General features: G+C 48.2%; 1 long non-coding RNA gene across 4 annotated transcripts; it reads right to left on the reverse strand.

Moving 5' to 3' along the window:
- Nucleotides 1-1,953: 1,953 nt before the first annotated feature.
- Nucleotides 1,954-24,289, reverse strand: LOC309642084. 4 transcript variants are annotated; one of them, XR_014252958.1, is made up of 5 exons: nucleotides 22,003-24,289; nucleotides 12,536-12,621; nucleotides 11,207-11,583; nucleotides 5,444-6,383; nucleotides 1,954-5,043 (listed from the first exon to the last, which is right to left on the reverse strand). It is a non-coding gene; the product is annotated as an uncharacterized lncRNA (long non-coding RNA). The 4 variants fall into 4 exon arrangements; XR_014252959.1 differs by having other exon boundaries at nucleotides 5,444-11,583; nucleotides 22,074-22,185; XR_014252960.1 differs by having other exon boundaries at nucleotides 5,444-11,583; nucleotides 22,003-22,131.
- Between the last annotated feature and the right edge of the window lie 651 nt (nucleotides 24,290-24,940).

The following is a 24,940-nucleotide window of genomic DNA, read 5'->3' on the forward strand; positions in this document are numbered from 1 at the left end:
GGTTGGTGTTGGAAAAACCGTCTTCGCACCACCCTCCTCACCCGTGAACTTCCAGGTCAGCGGAGGGACGGCATAGCACAGAGTCTGGCACGTTGCACGTACTCACCACGTCCCACCCCTTAATCTGCAACTTCAGGCTCTCCACCTCCAGGTTTAGCTCCCGAAACCTCTCTTTATCTTCAGTTAGTTAATGAAACTGATATTCACCAGGTTAGTTTCAGTGAGCTTGGCCTTCAAATGACGGGTGTTAGTAAGTTTCAGGACACAATGCCTAAGGTCACGTTGATACTCGGGTGACAGGGCAAGGACTGGGCATCCCAGGCTTGCAACTGGGACATCTCTCTCTGCCTCACTGTCTTTCAACTTTCCAAAGCGTCCTTATTCGATGCCACAACAATCCTATAGGACCAACGCAAAATCGAGTCACCGTGAAGCTTTAGGACACAATGAAAATGGTTTCCGGCTCTGTGTCACGCCCATTCTACTCTCCAAATTGACCTTTTCGCCATCAGGCCATATAATTGACCCTAGCATCTCAGCTTTTCCCCACCCACCAAATATTGGGAATCATAGGCCTCTCTGTCTGAAAGCCTCTCTCCTCTGAAGACGACAGAGCTGAGGGCAGGTCGGGAGGCAGATGACTCCAGAAAGGTTCCATGCTGTCAGCAGCTTCCATGGCAGAGATGATTCACTGGGGCCCGGCCCATTCCTGATCACAGAGGCCCACTGGGCATCTGTCATCGGCTCCCTCCTCTCCCGGAACCGGCTTCTTCAAAAGGGTCTGCAGCCACCCCGCCGGGGAGGCCTGTTCAGAGCCTCTGGGGTTGTTGGAAGGTGGAGGGAGGAGGGTAGCGGGTGGGGAGGAGACCTGGAGAGCTGCCACCCGAGCGAGGCCGGTGACAGGAAGAATCTATCCATCTTGCGTGCAGCGCCAAATATGGTGCTGGGGCTCAGTAGGTAATAAACAATGGTCACATAGCTGGCTCGACAAGGAGAGACATGACAGAGAGCGAAGGGAAGGCCTGACGTCACCTTGTGTGGTCCCGGCTGAGCAGGCCGGCTCACCCCAGGGTGCTGGAATCCCATATTTGTCCTTGTTGAGCCCACATGTGCTTTGTTCTTGACAGATGTGCCCAAAGAGAGAAGGGGGAAACTGAGGCCACGGAGCATGTTGAAATGGGTTCTTGGCGCTGCCCCCGGGCCAGTAGACTTTCCGAGGGCCTGGTATGGATTGAGCCCCTGTCTCGCAGTCTCTGCTCATTTTTTTTTTTTTAAAGGAATTCCTTTATTTTTATTTTTTATTTATTTATTATTTATTTTTGGCTGTGTTGGGTCTTCGTTTCTGTGCGAGGGCTTTCTCTAGTTGCAGCGAGTGGGGGCCACTCTTCATCGCGGTGCACGGGCCTCTCACTGTCGCGGCCTCTCTTGTTACGGAGCGCAGGCTCAGTAGTTGTGGCTCACGGGCCCAGTTGCTCCACGACATGTGGGATCTTCCCAGACCAGGGCTCGAACCCGTGTCCTCTGCATTGGCAGGCAGACTCTCAACCACTGCGCCACCAGGGAAGCCCTCCGCTCGCTTTTGGGGGCAGCAGCCAGGCTCTCAGTGACATGAGAGCAGATGTCATTGCTGGAAATACAGGAAGTCCCCCACATACGAACCTTCATGTTGCGAACTTTCAAAGATTCAAACCTACGTTCGCATGTCCAATCACGTCAGTTAGTTCACGTGTCTGGCGTACGTGGTCACGTGCATCCTCTGCAAGTGGTTGTGCTTTTGTGTACGTCACTGTACAGTATTGTATGGAGTACGGCAGTACAGCATCTTCATTTCAAACCCAGGATGTCGGAAGCAAGCGTAAAAGCAGCGGTGATGTAGCTGGTACTGCTAAGAAGTGCCAGCTGTTGTCCTGGACTACTGTACTTTTCAAGGTACTCTACTGTAAGATTAAACATGTTTTCTTTATTTTTTGTTTTTTATGTATTATTTGTCTGAAAAATATTATAAACCTATTATAGTACAGTACAATCTAGCTGATTGTGTTAGTTGGGTACCTAGGCTAACTCTGTTGGACTTACGAACGCATTCTCGGAACGGAACTCATTCGTATGTAGGGGACTTACTGTAACCAGAACTGTTAAGTGTTCACTGTGAATGGTTTAAGCACATGTTATAAAATTTTGAGGTTTAGATATCCCAGGACAGCTGTTTGTAGAGGTCTGGGGAACCCACAGACACCTAAGGCTGGCCCAGGTGACCAGTGCCCCCGCCTAAAAATCTGAGAGCAGGGCATGGTGTTTCCCATCAGGGCCAAAGGGTTGGCATACCTGTAAGGGCAGCGGGGCCAGGGCCACCTCCGGTGGTGTCTTCCTGCAAACCAGGGTTTTGCATCAGTTTCATAAACAAGGGGGACCTTGTCCTTTTTCCTGTGCCTGTGTGTGTTCGGCTTTTTTTCTTTTTTTTTTTAATTTTTACTTTATATTGGAGTATAGTTGATTTACAATGTTGTGTTAGTTTCAGGTGTACAGTTATACATATATTCGGCTTTTCTTAATACAGTTATGAGATGTATCTGGAGCTTGTGTCTTATACGACCACAGAGAGGAATAGCTGATGAAGGAGGTAAGATCACGCTGTGGTGAGAAGAACACAGGATTTTGAGCCAGAAAGACCTGCCTTTGCATCCCAGCTGCACCCATCCACACCTGTGAACCCTTTGAGTGTCCAACCTACACACCAAGCTTCAATTATCCACAAGACAGGGTGATCTCTCCCACTTTGCAGGGTTTGCACGAGAGTCAGAAATAGCCCTCCAGAAGGCCAGTTCTCAATAAATTGTAATTGTAGTTGCTACTGAAACGCATATGTGTTCTTGTAAACTTAAATGACAAGTTATCTATAAGTTGTTAATGGCTAGAAGAAACTCTCCTTCCTCCTGTACATTTTTTGTGGTTCAGAACTCTTTCCAGCAAGCTGTGGCTTTAAAAATGCAGATGCCTTCTGCAGAGGAGAAAAAGCTTTCCGAGAAAAGCCAAAGGACCTCCTGTTCTGATTAGCACGACTCCGGCTGCACTCCAAGGCCTGCTCTCGCCCATCACAGAATGCTGAGCAGGGATCTGGATCAGAACGGCTTGGAATCGCGATTGCGGGCCCGCCTGACCGTGAGACCGGGGTACACTACTGTCACCTTCCTGCTGGTCATCCTCAGGGAAAATGCTCTTCAGGTTTCAGAAGAAGCTGCAGGGGTGGTCAGCAGCCCGAGGAGTGGGAGCCAGAAGTGGGGACTGGAGAAGACGCAGGTCCTGGGCTGCCCTGGAAGTGGCAAGCTTTCCGTGCTGCTGATGGCAACGTGGCCACCACACTTGGTGAACCAAGGCACAACCACCATACACATTTCATGCCCTCATGTCGATTGGACCCATTCCTTTTTTTTTTTTTTTAATTAATTAATTTATTTATTTATGGCTGTGTTGGGTCTTTGTTCCTGTGCGAGGGCTTTCTCTAGTTGCGGCAAGCAGGGGCCACTCTTCATCGCGGTGCGCGGGCCTCTCACTGTCGCGGCCTCTCTTATTGCGGAGCACAGGCTCCAGACGCGCAGGCTCAGCAATTGTGGCTCACGGGCCTAGTCGCTCCGCGGCATGTGGGATCTTCCCAGACCAGGGCTCGAACCCGTGTCGCCTGCATTGGCAGGCAGATTCTCAACCACTGCGCCACCAGGGAAGCCCTGGACCCATTCCTGTTTGCTCTCCACCATCACTGTCTAAAATGGAAAATTAGGAAATCCACATGCATTTGCTTTATATTGTCCAGGATGGAAAACCCTGATCCTTCGTCCCAGAAGAAAAATATCTGGGAGGCCATCAGATATTAAGCCTTAAATGTCATGGAGAGATAATGTCCCAGAGCCGTATGAGCTCTGATGGGCCAAAACGGGGAGGTAAATGAGCTAAAAAATGGGAAACGAATTAGGACATCTAAACAGATAGGCAAGTCATTATTAACACAATAATAGGATTAAACCTAAAACACGACTTATTAGTTTTAGTCGTGAGTTTGCAATTCATATTTCTCCCACAGTGGAGCTACAGTAAGAATAGTAGATTAAATAAATAAATAAAGAATAATGGAAGAATGTGACAATTGTCATTTATCACCTATAAAGACCCACGTTTTCACTCTGTGGCAACAAAATCAGTGATCTAAACATTAACAAGTAGAACACATTATAAACAGTTATATACTATTATCTCCGTAAAGTCATTACAACAGAAATAAAAACAGTTTTTTATTTTAACTATTAATATTCATCAAATGTTAATGAAAATACCTAACAAATAATTATGAAAAACACATTGCTTAAGTAACAAAGATGAAAGAGATGATCATCGCTGTGAATACTTAATCTGAAAAATAAAGAACATACCATTAATAGACTTAATTATGTCATTAAATATTTAATTTTACTTTCACTACTAAATTTTGTTTGCATTTTTCATATTTTAAATGTAAAAAGCTTCTTAATAAGATTTGTCGTTACGGCAACATCAAAGGCCAGAACATTTAAGTTTGACTTACTGTCTTCATCAAATTGGTCAAACATCATTTTATTTATCATTAAATGAAATGAACAACCCTCCTTGCAGTTTACTACACGTTATGCTTTATTCAAAAGGGGTTTAATAATTGATTCTAGGTTATACCCACAAAAATAATGTTTTCTAATGTCGAAGAAAATTCATTGCTTTCCTTTTACATTTTATTTTTTTCAGTGAGTATCACAATGCCCCACATTTCTTACTGTTTGTGTAGGAGAATATAGATCAGGGTCTGCCTTGCTTGCTTATAGAATAAGTCCTTTGACACCATTCACAATTAGATCATTCATTTCCTGAGAGTTGATCCCATCACTTATAACTCCCGCTTCTGGATAAATCTCATTTCACAGGTTTAAGGTCACAGCTAGTAAGTTAGTTTCCTGGTATTGGTGAATGGCACTCAAAACTCTCGGCCTCCAAATATCATATGACATCGTTTATATGTGGAATCTAAAAAAAAGGTACAAATGAACTTATTTACAAAGCAGAAGTAGAGTCACAGATGTAGAGAACAAACTTATGTTTACCCAGAGGAAAAGGTGGGAGAGGGATAAACTGGGAGATTGGGACTGACATATACACACTACTACATATAAAATAGATAACTAATAAGGACCTGCTGCATAGCACAGGGAACTCTACTCAATACTCTGTAATGGCCTATATGGGAAAAGACTAAAAAAGAGTGGATATATGTACATGTATAACTGATTCACTGTGCTGTACCCCTGAAACTAACACAACATTGTCAATCAACTATACTCCAATAAAACTTTTTTAAAAATTAAAATAAAATTTAAAACAATAAATAAAAGCATAAAAAAAGAAAAAACAAAACTCTCAGCCTCACCTTAGCACTCAGCGAAAGCTTCATCCATCTCAAGCGCCCCATGCAGGGCCTGGCTGGATCACTCAGTGGGCACAGCCAGCTAAGTACACACGGCACAAGGACACAGCCCCCATGGCTCACGAGAGCCAGTGGAGTGCATCCGTCCCCATCCCCGTTCAACGACATCACACTGGCATCTGGAAATCAGCTATGAAGCATCTACACCAAAGACACTGGCAAATGATACAAATCGGGGCTCTGCTGCACACCAGAGAGCCTGTTGTTAAACACTTACCAGCACACCACTGCATACACCTACAGGGACCAGGACATGACACCCCACTTCTCTCCCACCGTCGTCTCCTGCCCCTTCACTACCTGGGTCTTGATGACCCGAAGCCCAGCTGGAGGAGTAGAGATGCTCTGAGGTTGCCAGCAGGCCAGGGTACCAAGTGCCCACCTGGGCTTCGAGCGTCTCTGGGCAGTGGGGCAGGTGAAGCTTTCTCCCCCTGCCGTCTGCATCTCCTGACCAGCTCCTATTCCCGGTCAGGCAGCTGAGGAAGTGGGGTAAAGGCCCATGCCCAGCTTTTCCTTTGCTGCCAGAATATAAAGAGCTCTTTGTGGGGAGAGGAAGGCCCCTCCTCTCACGATCATCTCCTGATGGAGTCACTGCCCAGGAGCCTCTCAACCTGGGCTCTAGGGCTGAGAAGGAAGCTGGAACCAGGGGCAAGTGCCCAACCGTCCCAGCTGGGCCAGGATGAGGGCTTTCCTGGGATAGAAGGACATTCAGAGCTAAAACCCAGGATGGTCCAGGGCAGCCCTGGGAGGTGGGTCCCCTGCGGGGCATCTCCTAGCGTCGTTCTCTGTGAGGTTCAGAGCAGCCCTGGGTGGGGTCTGGAGAGGCAGATCCACTGGAAGACAGATGTCTGTTTGGAAAGGCCTCTTCCTCCTCTGACAGCAGCTGGAAAGAATAGGAACAGAGAGAAGAAACCAGAAGTTCCCAGGAGAAATCCAGTGTTTCCGTCCTTGGGCATAAATGAGGGGTCTGGAGTTCTGCCTTTGATCCATTTAGGAACTCAATTACATAACCTCCGGGACTTTGGGGTGGCCTGAGCCCCCAGAGCCTGAGAGAGGCCTGTGGAAATGCAGGCCCAGCCTCTTTCCTCCTGACTGCCAGGCCTGTGCAGGCTCATGGCTATTCCAGGCCTGTAAGGCCTCTCCATGTTTCCCAGTCACCAGACACACGCTTTTCTGGGTTTTCCTTTCCTACTCAGCTGGCAGTGCCTGACTCGCATCCGGATGGGGGGCAGCAGGGTGGCGTGTCATCCTGTGGACACCAGACGGGCCCATCCTGCCCCCCGTGGCCATCCTGGCCTGTGATTCCTTCCCTGGGACACACTGGCCCTTTTTAGATGAGAGGTTGGAGTAGATGCTCAAATTGCCACTTTCACAGAAGGAACAACGACCAGAGTAATGATGGGGCGACTCTCCCTGCCTCCTCACACTTAAACTTTCCCTAGAATGGAGCCATTCTCCATAATCTCCCAGTTTTCCCACCTCCGCAGGGAGTTGGGGTCAGGAGGCCCAAGGGGTGCTGGTTTAACGGTGTTGCTGTGGTGCGCACCTCACTCCTGAGGGGCTCTGCCCACACAGGGGGCACTCGGGCACAGGCTAACCCCAAACTCCCAATCCACCCCTCTCCCACCCCCTCTCCCCCGTGGCAACCACAAGTCTGTTCTCTATGTCTGTGAGTCTGTTTCTGTTTTGTAGATAAGTTTTTTTGTGTCCTATTCTAGATTCCACATATAAGTGATACCATAAGATATTTGTCTTTCTCTGTCTGACTTCATTTAGTATGATAAGCTCTAGGTCCATCCATGTTGCTGCAAATGGTATTATTTCGTTCTTTTCATGGCTGCATAGTATTCCATTGTGTGTGTGTGTGTGTGTGTGTGTGTGTGTGTGTGTGTGTGTGTGTGTGTGTGTGACATCTTCTTTATCCATTCATCTGTCAATGGACATTTAGGTTATTTCCATGTCTTGGCTATTGTGATAAAGGACACATTTAAATTTCCTTTTCTAAATGTCTTACCATGTAGTTCATGACCATCAAAAGAAGGGCTCTTTTTTCTTTTTTGTAATTTGTTTTTTTTTTTAATTTTAATTTTATTGGAGTACAGTTGATGTACAATGTTGTATTAGTGTCAGGTGTACAGCAAATTGATTCAGTTATACATATACATGTATATATATTCATTCTTTTTTAGAGTCTTTTCTCAAGAAGGTCTCTTTCTGATTGACTGAGCCTTAGTATCATTCTGCGCTAGGAAAACACCCAGCTATTAGCTTGAACTGAATTGGTGAAAGAAGGCCGATTCCTGTCCTTAAAGTCTTGTTTCTACTCTAGTGGTTTCCCACCATGTGAAGAAATGTACCATTCTAGTTTCTTCATTCACAGAGGCCTCGAGAAGATTAGATACTCAGGGGCAGACTGATAGACCCAAGGTGGGCAAGGAACAGGAAGTGAGCTACCCCCATGGACATCTGTTCTGTGCTAAATCTGCCACAGGGCTTTACCTTATTTAACCCTAAAAACAATTGTGTGACCTAACTAATAGCATTCCCATTTAGCAATGGAGGCAAACCCAGAAAGGTTAAGAAACTGTCTCAGAAAGGAACACTCAGGAAGGGATACAGATGTGTCTTGAACTGCGTTTGTCTGATTTCACTGGCCCAGAGACTGAGGTTGTTAGATGGAAATTCTCCTTCATCTTAATCACAGGAGGGCCACGGTTCAATGGCAGAGAGAAGTATTTGAGGTTGACTATCTGTTCAAAATGTGTGTGTGTCTGTGTGTGTGTAATTATTGCTCCCACAGTGAGACATGGCCAGTGGTTAGAAACAGTGCCTGAGCCAAACAGACCTATTTTCCATTCTTCTTTGTGTTCTTTCCTTGTTTTCTTCCTATGTATAAAGGAAAATTCTAGAGCCTCACTGTCTAATACAATAGCCATCAGCCACATGTGGCTACTGAGCCCTTGAGACATGGCTCATTGAGATGTAACTGTAAAATGAACACCAGATTTCAAAGACTTAGTATGAAAAAAGGAATATAAGAGATCTCATTAATAATTTCCAAATTGATTTTATTGAAGTGATAATAGTTTGTATATATTGGGGTTAAATGAATTAGATTATCTGTTATCTGTTTCTTTTTACCTTTTTCATGGGGCTACTAGAGAATTTTAAGTTACGTTTGTGGCTCGAATCTTATTTCTATTGGCGAGCGCCAGTGTCTGCAGCACTGTGTTTGTAAGTCCTCGGATAAAAGATGGATGACTTCTTAAAACTCTCCTCAGCCGGAGAAGACGCTTTCATCCTATTAATACCCACACTGAAACAAAGTGAAGTTGGTTGTGTATAAACACAGCTTGGGCCTCTGCCGCCCTGGCCCACTGGGATGTGCTCAGGATACTGGCTGGGGCAGCTCACGTCTTGTCCAGCTGCACCCAGAGCTCCTGACACTCTGAAATGTCTCTGCCTTAAACAGCACTATCGTTTCTTCCCTGAGCAAAGTGCTTCGTCATTCCTCTCTGGGAGGAAGGTAGGGGATGAAACCGTGACCCAGAAAAATAGCCTGATCTCACCAAGGTCGTTACTGAAGGTCACGACCAAGCCAAGCAGAGCATGCGGTCTACTTCGGTGTTTACCGCCCTGAGCAGCCTGCAGATGCTTTTCTGGTCGATGATCTTAACTGCAGGAAAGCAGGTTCAATACCCAGGCTTGAGGAGAAAGGGATTACAGTGTCTGAGAGCCCCGACCCCTCCCCTGCTTGTAGCATTCCACAGTCTCTGGGCTCAATGACTTTTTTCTCTCCTCTCAGAGATGGGAAGTGCTGGAGTATTCCCCTTTGATGATTTAAAAGTGTTGTGTGCCTTTTCCTCTTTCCTCTTTATATCTAGCCCTCTCCTTTCTCTGGGCTGCTTTTACACCCGTTTCCATAGCAACCACCTCTATTCCATCCCTGACTGTGAAGAGAAATCTTGCAGATGTTAGTAGGGATCCAACACCTTCCAGGAGCTATTTTGACTCCCTGTCTCCTTCTCTCCCCACACTAATTTTCTTGCCTTTCTTCTCCTGACAGCTGCCCCTTCCTCCAAGTACCTACAAGCCCTTGGGGATGGCTCCCCTCCTCCATGTGAGCCTGCGGATAAGCGGGGAGAAGGCTGGTGCTGGAAGAGAAGGCAGAAATCTCTAGGTCTTATTATAAATCTTAATTCTTCATGTGGCTTCGACACAACATGCTAAACATAAAAACTCTCGGGGGTGGAATCAAAAGCACTGAGGCCCTGAGAGCAATGGGGTTAGGCTCTCCAATCGCTGTTGGACAAGCGTCCTTACCTGAAGGCTGGCGGAATACACAGAGGCTGCCTTGGCCATCTTTACTACAAACCCCACCCAGCTCTCTCTCCAGTCCCCACTCACCTCTACCCCAGCCTCATGACAAGCTCATGACCGTACCTGTGCCCTTGAAAGTCTTCATTCTGTGTATTCCCCCAGAGAGACCAGCCTCCGTTCCTTATTGGTTTGGAGGACAAGGCAGACGTGCAAATACAACACACACACACACACACACACACACACTTATCACGGCTTTGAAGACCCCCAACAACTGAATCACCCACCTCCCTCCCAGGGCCAGGCTCAGCTGGCCATCTGGGAAGGCAAGGGGAATTTGTCTCCATCAGTGACCTCCCGAAACCGTTTGAAGATTCTTTGCCCACCATTCCTCCTTGGAACTGGACATTATTCTTTTGATTACACAAGCCTGACAGCCTCATCATAATAAACATGTAACTGAAGAGAACCTATTCCTTTCCAGCAGCATTATTTATTCACCTAAAGCAAAGGCTGAGCTATATTTAGCATCTGATGTCAGTGGGTTGTTTGGATTCTTGGAAACTGGCAGGAAGCCACCTCTCACATGATATATGAAATCACTGATAAATGCTTCTTTTCACCAAAAGAAAAACAGCTTAATAGATGCGGCCTTTTTCTGCTTTCCCCTCCCCTCCCTCCGTCTCCTCCACCATCCTCCCGCCCGCCCTCTCTTCGTCTGGGATTTGTCTTTCTGCGGCACAGCTCAGCAGAGCCTGTGAAGTGGAAATGAGTTGCTCAGTATCACAGATCAAAATGAGGCTGTTGGGATGCTGAGGATGGTTTTTTCCTCTCCTAGATCCTGGAAGGCTGCCAAAGCGCCAGTGAATCAGACACAGACGCACAAAAAGGCAAATCTATACAGTCGTGGCTTTATGGGGCCGAGTATTTATGGCGGAGCACTAGCTCTGGGTTGCTGTTTTGCAGGCGAAAATGGGAAGTAGATAGTGATTCAGGATTGCCATTAAGTGTGAAAACAGTCCCAGTACAGATTGTGTGTAATAAACCAAATAGAGGGAGAAGCTGTAAGAAGTTCTGGATTTGCCACCCTAGATCAGCCTTGGGCCCCATCAAGTTCAAGCTCTTGATTTGTGTGGTGGTTACTAATACCTGGAGCTCGGAACAAATCTTTCTGCCTTCCCTCTATCTTCTCTGCCACGCACTGGGTCTATCATACAAAGCTGGTGGAGGCGTTGGACAGGATTGTGCATGTGAAATTAAATTAATTCTCGCCCTCCTGCAGAGATCAGTTTATATGGCCCGAAGCACAGGATTTAATTACCCTTATCTTAGCTCCTGTAAGAACCAGCATCACTATTGATCATGGATTCACCCAGCCCCTCTCACCATCAGCTGTAACGTTTAACTCAGGACCCGCAGCCGGAGCCAGGTGGATAGTCTGACGGGCCGTCGGAAACAGGGAAGCGGCACCTCCAGCAGTGGTTTAGTTACATTTCTTTGTCCTGAGCTCCATCCAGTGACCCCGTGTTCTGACACTGGAAGGTATTGTGAAGACAAGAGAAGGGCTTGTTTTCAGCCCTCTAGCACCTTGGGTCCCTTCGTTAAGTTCCCCTCTATCATGTGCTCTGTCAAGCAGTCCTGGCTGGGTGATATCGACCGTGGGCGTGTGAGGGACTTGGAGAGGTTCAAAACACCCACAGCAACAGTGCCTTCAACTGGCCCTTCTCCCACACCCACACATGCATGCAACGCTCCTCTTCAGCCTGGGTGAGAGAGGGAAACAAGAAGGAAAGAGGAGGAAGTGTGAGCAAGCGAAATCCGCGCTCTTTGTGTCGCTGTCTTCACATCTTACTAGGCAGGGGAATCGGTGGATGGAGGGATGAATAGACAGATAAATAAATGGGCAGATGAACGGATGGACCCATTCCTCCATCAGTAAGAAAACCCACAAAATAAACACTGGTTGTAGTTCGAAGCTGTTTTCCATTCAGTCCTTCAATTAGCATTCGTTGGGGGCTCCATAATAAGAACTGCAGGTGAGTGAAAGTCTTTGTTTTCACTGGGATAATTTTTTAATTCTTAAAATGAGGGGTGTGGGACCCAGATGACCTGTCAGCTCCCTTCCAGACTCTGAAATGTTAAGGTTCTGTAATTGTGTGGTTCTGTGACTTTATGAGTCATCTGGGGTGAATTAACTCTTTTCTGAGAGGTAGCTGGCCTCCTCTCCCCCGAGGTGAGGTGAATGAGCTCTGTCTCAGACACAGATGCTTCTGGAACACTCCCTGCAGGGGCGACTGCCACTTGTCTGGGCCCTGAAGGAAACAGTAAAAACCCTTACTCAGGATGAACGTTTGGTCCCATTGAGAATACTGCTCACTTGGGCTCTTTGTAGGGCCACATCGTGTTTATAATGACGATGATGATTTCTGTTTTATGCAAGGAGTTGTTCTTTTGGCCTGAGCTGCTTGAGAAGCTGACTACTGTTTCTATCAGCCTCAGATCTCACATAGAATAGTACCGTGGCCTCTAGCAGAGTGACACACGACAGTGACAGTAACCCACTCGCCCATCTCTGGATGCTGGCCAGGGTTTTCCTAGCACTGGGCTGAAGCCATGGTCTGTTTTGTCATAGTACCTTGGATGGGGATTAGTAAGACCAGATGCAAGTCAAGACAGAGAGAGACTGAGACAGTTTAAAGACTTGATTATACTCACGGTTCCTTGGGGAGAACACAAGACACCATGCAGGGTCACATGGGGAAGCACCAGGTCAGTCAAGAGGCGGAGGGAGCTGGGGGAACCTGTGGGCAAGAATCTTTATGTGGTTTCCATGGCAAGAAATGGGTGAGGTAGGGCAATCAAGCTTAGATTTGACCAGCTGTGTTTGAAAGTGGCACCCTGTGAAATTCATGTTCACTGTGACTGTTAGAGTATATAGTTTAAAGCTATCTGAGGACTCCTAATATTTATGGGTGTATTAGTCAGCGTGCTCCAGAGAAACAGAACCAGTAGTGCGTGCACATGCACGCATGCATGTGTGTGTGTGTGTGTGTGTGTACAGAGAGAGAAAAAGGAAGAGAGAGAAAGAGTGATTTTTAAGGAATTGGTTCATGCAACTTTGCAGCTTGGCAAGTCCAAAGTCTGCAGGGTAGGCCAGCAGGCTGGAGACCCACAGAAGACCCAGTGCTGCAATTCAAGTCCACAGGCTGTCTGCTGGCACAATTCCCTCTTCCGTGGGGGCCATCAGTCTTTTGTTCTATTCAGGCCTTTGACTGATTGGATGAGACCCACCCACATTACAGAGGGCAATCTGCTTTACTCAAAGTCCAATGATTTAAATGTTAATCTCATCCAAGAACACCCTCACAGAAACATCCAGAATAATGTCTGACTAAATACCTGGGTACTGTGGTCCAGCCAATTTGACACATAGAACTGGCCATCACAATGAGAGTCACAGTTTGCTCAGGGGTACCTAGTAGGCCCTCAGGTGGCTATTAAAGCATCACTTTACAGAAATGTATTTAAAGTTAATACACAATCATTGACTCCACAGAGGCAAGATATCTGAGGTGTTCTCACCTTCCCAACCTTCACCCAGGTAACTTCACAAGCACCTCCGGAAAGCACCTCATAGCTTACAAAACACATTCACTCCCAGCCTCTCCTTGATTCTCACAATGGCCCACGAGGTCAGCATTTCTGTCTCCATATCAGAGTCAAGGGAACGTGAGTGGAGAGGTGAGGTGACATGACCTACTGAGGTCAGACAGCTCACACGTGGAGAAAGCCCGGCTGGACTCCAGCTTCTGGTTCCAGATGACAGGACCTGGGTTTCAGTAGCAACTACTATGTGCCAGGCTCCACTCTGGATGCTTCCATGCATTAATTTGCTCAGTGTTCTGAGCAACTGGGTGATAGAGCCATCACTCTTGGCCCAGGCAGGGAGGCTGAGGCCTGCTCACTGCATCTCGTGGGGCGGGCTGGGGTCCAAAGCCAGACTGGGGTCCGCGATACTAATCGTCCCCTCTTCCACCTGCCCCCCATCCAGGGCTAGTGCTACTCTCTCCTCCTGGTCCCCCAGCCAATGCACTGCTACGCCCCGCCCCCCAAGTCTATCCCTGGAAACTATTAATAATGATCTTTGTGGGCAGAGTACCTGAAAGCAGTAAGAGAAGGTTGCATAAAGATTTGGAAGGAAATACAGAGAAACCCCCAAAGTGGGACAAGCTATCAAAAGGATTGCATCACTTCTCAAAACATCCTATGTAGGATTGGTCCTGGGTGCCCTAGCTCATCAAGAGGGGCCCCGGGGCCTTGCTTCTCTCTGCAGCTTACTTATCTCCCAGCAGGATCCCGTTTGCTCTGTCCCCATATTACTTACTGGGCCCCGGTCCCATCTTCCCCATGATCTACCAAATGTGGGCAAACACATTCCTTCAATAAACCTGTACTGGTGCCAGGCACTGTGCTGAGGACCAAGAGGTGAGGGATGAGGAGGAATGTGGGTCCTGCCCTCAAGGCACTCATAGCCCGACGGAGAGGCAGACCTGCCAACAGGCGGTACCGACCCGATGGCAGGGAAGCTGGCCCAGTCGCCGCATCGGGCCAAGTACCCTGGGCACACAGCACAAGGCGTCACCAGCTCTGCCCACGGGATGCCTGCAGCTTTGTCTGGAGGGGAGGGTTGACCTGGAGCTGAGCGGACAAGTCCACAGATGGATGAACGAGGGGAAGGGCAACCAGGTGGAGAGAACAGTGTGTGCAAAGACCCAGAGGCCCGAGAGCACTGAGTTGTGCTCAGCTGGCATATATAACATATGCTGTCACGGCCAGGAAGGCACAAAAGGTGGGTGGGAGAGATCGTCAGCAGCCTGGTATCCCACCAAGAATGAGCTGGGATTTGTTCCCCTTGAAATAGCCTGCCTGAGCCTTATGCAATCCCACTGGTACTCCTGAAGCTTTGTGAGCCATGTGTGAAGGGCTCTGAGATGCTCCGGGTAGTTGTTAAGCCCTGGGAAGGAGCCTCAGGGCGTGCAGAGAGGGCTGCGTGTTGGTCCCTGACCTCAAGGCACACACAGGCTAGGTGAGGAGTAAGAAACATGAAACATGACAGGCTACGGGCAGGAAGACTAATTAAGCGTCAGGCAGTATGGCCTCCATCGTGAGTGTGGTGAGAGGTGGTGAAGAAACGGGAGAGATGCTTCCACGGGCAGATTATAAATCAGGAAAAGCCATTGCTTCCTGCTGCGAAACTGGGTACAACCCTGTCCCTTGACCTTTTCCAGGAGCCTCTGTCCTTTTCCTTAGAGGATTCTCCAAGCACAGCCTTACCAGTCCTCATCAGCATGGGTACTTTTTTCTTTTTTGGTCTGTACCCGCCCGCTTCCCCTTATCCAAGTGGGATTTTGCAACCTCAGCTGGACTTCATCTGAGCCTCACTGTGTTTAGATCTGGGTTTCAGATCCTCTTACTTTGCAGGGTTTCCTAAAACCACCCCAACTCCTCCGCTTAACACAGCCTGGAGCATAAAGGTATTCTAACACATGCTTGAATAGAGGAGATTTCCATGTGAGGCTTCTATTACAAGTGGTCCTATTTCTGCGGGAGCCGGTCATCTGTTACGGAGCTCTTTGCATGCACTTGTCTGTGGCTGGTAGAGACTTCCTTGGTCTGCAGCTCAGTGTTCCTAGGGCTGTTGCTTCAGAGCAAAGCAGTGCCTTTGCGTGTATCTATTACAGAGACGTTAACCACACGCGTGGCCCATCTTCTCCCTTACGCCGCGCAGCCAAGGTGATTGAAACGGGACATTTTAAACCCCAAAGCAAATTACAGCAAGGAATCGGTGTGAAATTACTATCCTCTGCTTGGGGTTCCTTTTTAAAAGTCAGGCAGCAGAGCCCAGGATAAAAGTTGGCCTGTCAGACAAGCCCATTCAAGCTTGCAATTCCGCTGTCATTTGCCCGACGGGCTTGTGATAAAGAACAAGGATAAAAAAATCTGCCAAAAATAGTGCCACTGAGAAACCAACATCCAGGCAAACTCGGGAGCCGATGCCGCCTCAGCTCTGCCTTCCGATAGGACGGTGGCACCAAGGACTTGTTCTTACAGGGATGTCGTGTGACCTCCCATTTCAGCACCAAGGAGACATGGAGAGGAAGGGCTGCAAAGAGCTCCAACTGTGAATCCCCGAAGAATGGGAAGGGAGAACAAAGTTTACATTGAAAATCTTGACTTTCCAAATAGCATGTTGAGGCAGACTCACACAGACAGGTTTGCTGCCGGTCTGGGACTCGCCTGGGGCGGCTGCAGCCTGGAGATTCATCTAGAAAGAATATAACGCTGAGCTTCCTTCTATTTGTACTTCTTCTGGGGCTTCAGTTCCCAGAGTGGTACCCTAGGGGCCTGAAGGAAAGAGATGCCCCCTGAGTAGCCGGGAGCGATGGGGCTCAGGCAAATGGTCCAACCCGCGCGCTCTGGAAAAGCTCACAACCGCGTGGTAGCAGGCGCTCTGGATCGCCGGGGACTCACAGCTCCTGCTCGGCCTGGTCTCTATCACCGGCTCTTGGTGGGGAGGTGGCAGGCTGACTTCCGGGCTCTGTGGCCCTGCTCTTGGGGGTGAGACAGGAGGACACCCTACCTGCTAGGTGACTGAGTTTAACGCCCTTGGAGGTGAGGTCACGCCCATATACAGCATCAGATTTTGCTGTTTCAGCTAATGTTTTTTGTGTCTCTGGGAGTGAGGTTCTTCCTTGGAACTCCCTAACTGCCCTGACAGGTAGGTCTCAGCTCCATTTTACAGGTGAGACCACTGAGACTCAGAAAGGTTCACTAATGTGCCCCAGTCCACACTGCTAGGAAGTGGTTGGTCCAGGAGTCAGATCCAGGTCTTTGGGACCCGAGTCCAGTGCTTTCCATCAGAGACACCTACCCAGCCTGCTTCAGAGATGGCAGCTCCCACACAAACGGGGACCATCGTGTGGTCCGCCTTCACCTCCAGGGTGTAGCATCTCTGGATGGACACTTTGTCCCCATCTTCTTGTCTTGATGTCCCATCACCCACTTGCCATGTGGAACCACTGACCAGATTATAAAGTAGCTGCAGGGAATTCCCTGGTGGTCCAGTAGTTAGGACTCAGCGCTTCTACTGCAGGGGGTGTGGGTTTGATCATCGGTCGGGGAACTAAGATCCCACAAGCCTCGCAGCCAAAAATTAAAAATTAAAAAAGTGAAGTAGCCGCAAATAACGGGCAACCATAAAACCTGATTTGTGTCTGGTTGATAAAGACCCCCAGAGGAAACAACCACAGGAGCTGTGAGGAGTCCAAAGTGGTAAACGTTTCCCAGGAAGGACCCTTCCGGGAGCCATGGCTTCAGAGCAATCTATTTTCTAACAGGCACCGAAGAACAGCAGTCATCATCACGGGTATAATTGCCATCATCCTCGGCACTAAATACAAGACTTCACATCTGGTGGGTGGTCCCGATCCCTGGGACGTTAGAGAGTTCACAGGGGCCGGGCCGTCCCCACTCCTGCTGTCTGTCTTGTGTGTCACTCACAACTGCCTCTTGCAAACAGAGCATTCCCTGGGGAGGTTTCCCCGGGGACACTTTTCTTTGGCATCCTTAAACAGCTGTCACACTGTCCCAGTTGTTTTTCAAGAAGGAGGTCTCCAGAGTTTCATTGAGGCAGACTTGAACTTGACCCTGCCGTGTTGATTTGTTCCCTTTCATCTCTCCCTGGGAAACGGGTGCCAAAGCCTGGGTGCCCATGGGTGGATCCTGGCAGCCTCTCAGCCTTGGCAGCCCATCACCTGTTGTTTCCTACCCAGAATATGCGTTTGGACGTGTAAGGATTCCAGCAGTTCCTGCAAAGGCAAACTTCTCTGGAGGAACCTGAGATTTCTTCGGCACAGACCAGCTTCACACCCCACGGAGCAGTCTGTCAGCAAAGCATTTAAAGGGGGTGCACATACGTAACGCCTTAGGTAGGGTAGGTGAGGGAGGCCACCATTCAGCACTTGATCTTGAACTTTGTATTTGCCAAGGGCATTTAAGTCATTTCCATTAGCTATTACTCCTGAACGCCCTTAGGAGGTAGGTAGGGACTGGTGTCCTCCTTTTGAGAATAAGGACATGGGGAAGGAAGTATCCCCAGGGACACGTCCATGGAGTGAGAAGGGTCAGAGGCCTTGGTGGGGAAGCGTTTCCCCTCAGCCTCCATCCCCGGCCCCGTGTGCTTCCAGCAAGCCACTGGGGAGGATCTTTCTGGAGCGTGGCTTTCGTCCAGGAATCGTCCAACATGTTAGCTTTCTAAGAGCCAGGTTGAGGTCTTGGTCACTGTCATGTGGCACATGAAGGGCAGCCGCAGAGAGGTAAGTGCCGTGCAGTAAATCACAGAAGGTTGAGCAAACTGCTCTGCACAGACAAAGCAGGCTCTCGCTCCCCAGCCACTCCCGCGCCAGCTTTGAAGCAAGATATATTTTTAAACACAAGCCTCGTACAGAAAATTTCCCTCGCATGTCCCCATAGCCTACTAATGGGGCAACTGCTGGCAACCGATACCACCAGCCCGTGCTCAGGGCTGTGTTCTCAATTTTTCTTTCTATTCTTGTCCCCTGGCATACGATAGGGTTGCTGTCCTGGGACACTGCCGGTGACTGACGAAAAAGGTTGCAGTCGGTTCTTGCCTGCTCTCAATTTCAAGACTCTCTGATTTCGTTCAGACGCTGGGCCTGTAGGTCTGTGTCCATTTACCGAGTGCGTAACTTTTATTTTATTTTTTTTATTCTTCAGGCAGATTCCATAAAACTGCCCAATGCTTCCCAGAAGGCTGGGGTCCCCCCTACGTCACCCTGGGCTGAGAAGGGGCTGAAGTCAGAAAGCCAGCTGCCCCCCAGTGCCTGAGAAAGCGGCCTCTGTGCTCCTGCAGGATTTCACAGCAGGATCAAGTGCCTCTTGTCCCTCCTTTGCAAAATGAAAATAGCCATTTCGGGTCAACTTTGCTTCTTCCCATGGCTCTGATTAGGATTTCTTTCCTTAGCCAGAGAAAAGAAAGTCACCTTACAAGTCCTAATTAGAAGGAGTCCTCTACTTAATTTATTCAGGATATCCTCCTGAAGTGTCCTGGTATGTCCCCGAATATTATTATCGTTGTTGTTGTTGTTTTAAAGGAGCCATTTCTAGCCAGAGGCTGGAGGAGGTGCCCTTTGTCTGCCTCTGGGCTCTGTGGTCCTGGCTTTCACCGAGGGAACCATGCCTGCACTGCTGTGTTTATTTGAGTTATGTAATATAAACAGCTTCAAGGAGATGGGCTCCTCCACTTTTGTTTTTAAACTCCGACTTCACTTGCCCTCTGCAGAGCTTGGCGCTTGGGTGGTTTCCTCCAGCCTTCTCTGTTTTGCTGCTAGAAAACAAAACAGCCTGCCCTTGACCCTGCCCTAGGACCAGCCCTTTCCTCCCCAGACCCAGCGATGAAATGAGCCACTGCTGATGCTGACTGCATCTTCAAAGCCTCAGCCTCGGCCAGGGGCAGAGGGGGCGTCCAAACTGAGCAGAGACGAAGCGGTCGTGGGTGAGACTTTGTCTGTAGCTTCTTCACTGATTCCTGGTTCCCCCAAGTCAGGAGTCTCCCGAGAACATCTGAAACATAATTCCACTTAGCATACGGATTCAAACCTGACTTTTCAGGAACACAGCTGATGTGTAAAACACATGTGACTGTAGTTAGGAGGAAAGTTCAAAAGTCATTGCAGACATCGGTTCCACATTATTTTACTATTCGCATCCCCTTAAATCAAATATTTGCAAAGTGTTTCATTGCTCATTAGAACAGGCTCATGGTTTATCCCACTAATGATGCCACACAGTGGAGAAAGCCTGCAGTCTTCTCGCTGAGTTTGGCTTGGCAAAATGGCATGCAAGGCACAGTTGGATTACAATATATTTTTAGTAACAGGTTTCCTAAGACAGCTCTCTAAGGGTTGAGTCACTGATTCCTTTATTTATACAGTTGTCCTAATGCAGATAACCAATATTTTCAGAACAGTTATTAACTCTCAAATTCCTTATGGTGAGATTTCCCCCTCCCTCTATAAAATTTCATTTTGCCATATTCCATCTTTCTCTCTAATCAGCCCAACACACATGCTTGCCATCTGTCTATCGGGGGTCACCCACCTTGGGGTGAGAAGGATGCCCTTTGCATAACTGTGAGTTTGGGAGGCGGGACTAAAAGACAGAAAGCATAGAGGTTTGGAGAATCAAGTGCTCAGGGCGTGGAGGTAGGGAAGAGGGAGCCCGATGGCAGGAATGGCCTGGAATAGAGCAAGAAAAGCCAGGCACACATCCCTCCCCACTGGATTCCCAGAAAACTACCAGAGAGAAAGAAAGGAAAGAAAGGAGAGGAGGGAGAGAGGGGAAGGAAGGAAGGGAGGAAGGAAGAGGAGGGCGAGAGGGAGGGAAGGAGGGAGGGAAAGAAAGAAGGAAGGAAGGAAGGAAGAAGGAGGGAGGGAGGGAAGGAGGGAGGGAAAGAAAGAAGGAAGGAAAGAAGGAAGGAAGGAGAGAAAGAGAGAGAGGGAAAGAAAGAAAGAAAGAAAGAAAGAAAGAAAGAAAGAAAGAAAGAAAGAAAGAAAGAAAGAGAGAGAGAGAGAGAAAGAAAGAAAGAAAGAAAGAAAGAAAGAAGGAAAGAAAGAAAGAAGGAAAGGAAAGAAAGAAAGAAAGAAAGAAGGAAAGAAAGAAAGAAGGAAAGGAAAGAAAGAAAGAAAGAGAGAGAAAGAAAGAGAGAGAGAAAGAAAGAAAGAAAGAAAGGAAAGAAAGAAAGAAAGAGAGAGAGAGAAAGAAAGAAAGTAAGAAAGAAAAGAAAGAAAGAAAAGAAAGAAAGAAAAGAAAGAAAGAAAAGAAAGAAAGAAAAAAGAAAGAAAGAAGAAGAAAGAAAGCAGGAAAAGAAGAGACATTATAGCAATGGGTGGGGGGCTGGGGGCTAGAACTGGAGATTTTTGCATCGAGAAATTCCTTCCAGTTCTACCCATTGAAGCCCAGCCAGGGCCTCTGACAAAGCCACACAGCATCCTCTTGTCTCCTCAAGCCTTTCAGAATTTCTCTGCATTTTTCCAGCAACAGCTGCCAACTCTGGCCCAGCCTCTCATCTGCCAACTCGCAACCCTACCCGCCCATCTCCCTGTACATTTCTCTCCTTCAAGGTCAAGTCCCAGTACACCTCAACTTGTCAGGGCTCTCCCGTGCGGTGAGAGCCTCGGCCCGCTGCGTCCCGGCGGGGTGGGTGGTGAGGGGGTGAGGCTGGAGGAAATCTGCTGGGGCCTAGGCTTTCTCACACATGTTTCAGATGTGCAGGGCTGTGATGGTAAACAGCATCCTTGTCGCTGCCAGAGCCGGCCTTTCCACCCGAAGTCCTGTTCCCATCACCCTAGGGGTTCCAGTAATAGGGCGTAAAGCAAACAAAGAAAAACAGTAATCTGGGGTTCCAATTGCATTTTTTGTTTTTAGAAAATGTTAATGATAGGTTATGTGATTACCCTAGGTTTGGCTCTGCCCACTCTGTATTAAGCACATCTGGTATTTAGTAACAATATAAGTAGCAGGAGTTTTTTTGGCACTTGAAAATAAGCTCATCCAATGTTGCCATGCAGTTTGGAAACTCATCAGAAAGGCCAGCCAAACTTGTGGAGATACAAGACTTTTTTTGTAGGCTGGGCAGCTCGCCAGGACAGCTAAAAAATGTGAATTGGCTCAGAACTGCTGCCACGCAAACACTTCTGGAAATTTCTGTGCTTGGGCCCTGCCAAATCCATTATGCACAACACGAATTACAAGAGCTTCTATCTCTCCAAGCAGTTGCTTTTTGAGCTTAATTCTCCTATGCACTTATGAAACATATACACACAACCAAAATGAGAAAAACACCTCCCCCCCCACCGCCAAATCCACTATCATTAAAGAAAAAAATTCTTTCCATCAGAGCTGCCAAGCTCACAACTTTTCCTGAATTAGGAGAAATAGCCTCAAACTTCGGTTTGAATTACATTAAATCTAACACGTGGGAGGCAACGGCGCTTCCTGGAAATTCTAGAAAGGAAGGATGTCTCACATCATGGAAACAGCCTAATATCTCCGTAGGAAAAGCAATGCGACAAAAGAACTTGGAAGGGGAAAAACATATACACCTTACATTCGGCATGTCCAGTAATTGGGGTTTGGGCCTGAATTGGGATTTGAATCAGTCTGCGAAGCAAACCTGTGCACAGAATGTGCTTCTTCTGTGTGGAGGTCGCAGCCCTGCCTGGAGGTGTCTGGGTCTGCCTCGTGGTCCTGCAGGCCTGTCAGTCATCTGGCAGGATTTGAAGCGGAGGGTGGGCCCAGGAGGGCAGGCCACAGTGGGCCAGGGGGAAAGCAAGCAGGAGAGAAGCAGCCAACCTTTCAAGTCACATCCTGGGTCTGCCCGGGCTTCCCTCCCTTCCAAAGCTTAAAAAGGTTTGCATCACTTCTTTTCTGATTCCAAACTGAGACTTGCCTCTTGCTTGTGATTCAAGGTACTAGATTACTCAGACTCTGCCCAGGATTGTTTTTAAGGGCCTGGAACTCTACTCTTATTCTCCAGAATCGCTGGGATGACATTATTCATAGGACACAGATAATAGCTACTATGAGATAATCATATTAGCACATAATGACACAGAAAGTACAGCTAAATCCTTCTGATTCCCACTGGGTCCAATGCTTTCTTGATACACAGCCCTTTTCATGAGAACTGTAAAGTCGCTGGAGGTCTTTTTTGTCTTAGATAACGGCGTCGATTTTAATAGGTCGAAAGTCTAAGGTGTTCTAGCTAAGAGCTGATGGTCTCCACTATGTCATTTACACAGTGAATGAGTAACTAAATCACTACACTAGTCTGTGCCTCAGTTTCCCTCTCTGTGTCCGCTGTGGCCATTCTCCCAGGACAGGGGAAAGGTCGTGAGATTTGGCATCAGTCTCTGCCTTGGATTCCTGTCACTCTGTGACCTTCCTTGAGCGGCAATCTCCTGAGTCTCGGTATAACATCCTCACTTGTAAAATGGGGCCAGTCCCATCCTGCCCCTAGCTCGGTGGTGAAGGACCAAATGTGATAACAATGACACAACTGCTTCACAAACTGTAGAGCAGCATACAAATGTGGGTTGTTAATAGTACATTTCCAGTCCTAATTGTAGAAATCTGATCACTTAAATTACCAGGAACGTGATATAGAGAGTGGAGGGAGGGGTCCTAGCAGTGCCCACGCATCCGCAGTGGAACCCGGGGATTTATCGGGGTCGGCAATGAGAAGGGATGCTCGCTTTCTGCGGCTGATGTAGGACGACCTTTCTCAGTATAACCCTTCATTAAATTGTGTCCCCTGCTTCCGCTTCCGCTTCCTCTCCCTCTCCCTCTCTCTCCCTCCCGTCCTCTCACTTTTCTTTCTTTTAGGAATCAGTTGGTAGCAATCACTCTTAATGTGCCGTTGGACTAGATTGACCTAAGATTGAAGGTGAAGTTGCCAGTGCTAATCAGATTTCCTTTCCCATCGTGAACTGCATCCCAGAACCGTTGTTCACACGAAGCAGTTAAACAGGTTTGGACTTTTCACAAAAAAAAAGAAAAGAAAGTGCTGGGGCCCCAAGAAAGCACTCTTGGCCTCATTTCTATCTGGCTCACATTGTCTGTCCTGTTCTTTCTTAAATTTGGATTACAGGACACATTTTTCTCAGTTTCCTTTTCTCATGTTCCTGGATCTTTGTTGTAGAATTGTAGGAAACACAGAGTCAGGGGAGTCAGCCAGAAAGGATCTCTCCCTTCCCGGGAAGGTCTGGGACTCCACCTCGGACACCACGTGTGCGCGGCGCCTGCCTTCCCACGGCCTCCCGCCCCCTCTCCCCCGTGACGGTCGTTGTTTTCTTCGTGATGGCCATCACTGGGGGATTTTAAATCCTGATTAGTTCAAGGGCTTTTTCCTTTCTCAATTTGAAGACAGTCCCCCTCCCCGCTCCCCGGGAAGCCGGGCCCCACCTGGTCTCTGTGCTCTGGGGCTGCCCAGGAAAGATCCAGAGCTTGTGAATCAGAGTGAGTCCAGCCACAGTGGAAGCGTGGACAGAAAGGAGCACAGAAGGCCACTGATTGGCCACTGCAGAGGGAGAGGATGGAGGCTGGGGCTGGGGGAGGGGAGGGAGGCCACTGCCACGCCGGCCACTGCCATGCCGGGCAAAGACAGTGCCACCAGGCAGGCGCACAGCTCACTCACAGCACAAGGGCGGCTTTGCCTGTCCAGCGCCCCAGAGACCAGGTACTGTCTACCTGTTCAAACCAGCAGGCACCGAAGTTAGTGAGGTCACCAGGATGCCCATGGAATTTTCTGGAATCAGAATCGGACTGTGAAGCATTCCCCTGACATTATAACACCCAGCCAGTCTCTCCTGTCTTTACCTTTTAGGTTCACCTCTGTGAATCATAATCATAAATATTCATGGAGCATTCTTCCTTTCTCGGCATGTCAATGTGAACTATCTTCATTCTCGTGGGAGCCCTATCACCGTTTTGCTGTGAGGTAGGCAACATAATTATCCCTAATTTTCAACTGAGCGGATGAAAGCTTGGGTGGGCAAAGCGGCCTGGCCAAGCTCACAAACTGTAGTAAGTGGGGGGCTGCTATTTGGGGCATCCTGTAAAGTCACCACATGATCACTGCCCGGGGCTTTGCACTGTTCACTTCTCACCCCCATCCTGTTGCATTAATATTAGTTTTGCATTGGATGTCAAAATGGGCTCCATACAGGGTTACACACAGAAACGAATATTCTCAGTTCCTCCTACCCGTGAGCTCAGCTGTGTGCTGTGCTATGTCACCAGCCTTGTCCCCCCAAGGTGTACGGTGAGTCCTCAGAGCAGGTCTGGGATGCCCTCCACCTGGCCAGGCTTCCTCTCACTCCCCTGCCTCATTCCACTCACTAGGCATCACCACCACTGCAAGAAAGGTCCACACTAACGAAGTTAGTATTAGAAAGGATCACTAAAATGTAACCTTTCAGGTCAAATCCATGGATAAGTGATGAATGCACAAACCATTCCATCTGACTTTTTTTTAAGTCA

The sequence above is a fragment of the Balaenoptera physalus genome, assembly GCF_965194825.1.
Source record: "Balaenoptera physalus genome assembly, chromosome: 14".
Classification (NCBI taxonomy): Eukaryota; Metazoa; Chordata; class Mammalia; order Artiodactyla; family Balaenopteridae; genus Balaenoptera; species Balaenoptera physalus.